The sequence below is a fragment of the Gastrolobium bilobum genome, unplaced genomic scaffold (assembly GCF_033153095.1).
Source record: "Gastrolobium bilobum isolate Gb01-03AN ecotype WA unplaced genomic scaffold, APGP_CSIRO_Gbil_v1 utg134980, whole genome shotgun sequence".
Lineage (NCBI taxonomy): Eukaryota > Viridiplantae > Streptophyta > Magnoliopsida > Fabales > Fabaceae > Gastrolobium > Gastrolobium bilobum.
The window spans coordinates 6,574-7,916 of NW_026896679.1; the positions used below are offsets into that span (position 1 = coordinate 6,574).

A 1,343-nucleotide genomic window follows, 5' to 3' on the forward strand; every position below is an offset into this window, starting at 1 on the left:
TGGGTTGCGTGTTGGCTAATTACCTTTTTGCCCTTTCTTTGTATTTTGGCCTTATTTTCAGGATTTTCACTAATCCTTCCCTTTAATTCTCATTTAGTATTTTAATATTTAATTTAGAATTGCGAGGTGTTATACTGATTACCTTGGTGGAGAAGACTTTTTTTGGTGGAGAGGACTACGAAGATCCTCATGACTTTATGGACAGATTTCTGAGAATCTGTGACACAAGTAAGCATCATGGAGTGTCTGATGATGCAATCAGACTCCGGTGTTTCCTTTTGCTTTGACCGGGAAGACCCTCAGATGGTTAGATCGACAAGCTCCTAACAATATCCGCACATGGGACGAATTAGCAGCCAAGTTCTTTGCTGAGCACTTTTCTCGGGAGAATTACAATAAGTTGGTGAATGAAATCACCAACTTTATTCAACAGCCTGGAGAGACCCTGTGTGCAGCATGGACTAGATTCTAGGAGTTGATCAGAAAGTTCCCTCAATATGACTTTCCAGAAGCCAAGAAGGTATGAGTCTTCTACAATGGGATGACACAAGATTCTAGAATGGTTGTCAACGGTGCAGCTGGTGGAACCATAAGAAAGTAGACAGCAGCTGAAACTCTGGAGCTGATTGATTACTGAAAGAAAATGGCCTTGAAGGCCGTAGACATGTGAGGATGAAAACAAAAAAAATTCAAATCGGAAACACACATACCAATCAAGATACATACTCTAGGACAGAGAGATACCTTGTTCGTAACCCAAAACTCGAAGGTGATCAGTGTTAGGCTTGAAGGTTCAAACCTTCTAATGTTGATCCACACCACCCTTTGTTAAGATGCAATAACTCTTCTTGAAAAGCCACCAATTCGAACACCACAAAGGAGCAAGCTAGGCGTACAATAGGAGAGAAAGAGGCTTAGGTTTCAAGGTGTTTAGATGAGTCAGTTTTCAGCATGAAAACTCACAAAGTGGAGCATGGAATGGATGGTCAGTAGCTAGGTTATTTTTCAAAAAACTCTTAAAGAGAACCTAACAAAAGGAAACACTTAAAGAGATGAGAGAACCATGGATTTGAATCAGATTTTTCTCTCAAAAATCTGACCAAAGTTGTGCCCTTTTTGTGGAGGAATGAGTGGAGTTGTTGCAATTCAAATCTAGCCAACAACCTCCTATTCTCCTTTCATGAGACTAAGTCTGTACCTAGTCAAAAATCTTTCTTTATGACCATCATATGGTCAGCCATATGGTGCGCCCCTTTGGCCTAAAATGCAGTCCAAATACATTGAGTAGTTGCAATTCAAATTGAGCCAACTCACTCAAATATTCTCTCAACCAACCAAATCTA

At 40.1% G+C, this 1,343-nt stretch overlaps 1 non-coding gene across 1 annotated transcript; it reads right to left on the reverse strand.

The window, feature by feature from the left end:
- Positions 1-397: 397 nt before the first annotated feature.
- Positions 398-504, reverse strand: LOC133301402 (small nucleolar RNA R71). The gene has a single exon (XR_009750190.1). It is a non-coding gene; the product is annotated as a small nucleolar RNA R71 (small nucleolar RNA).
- Between the last annotated feature and the right edge of the window lie 839 nt (positions 505-1,343).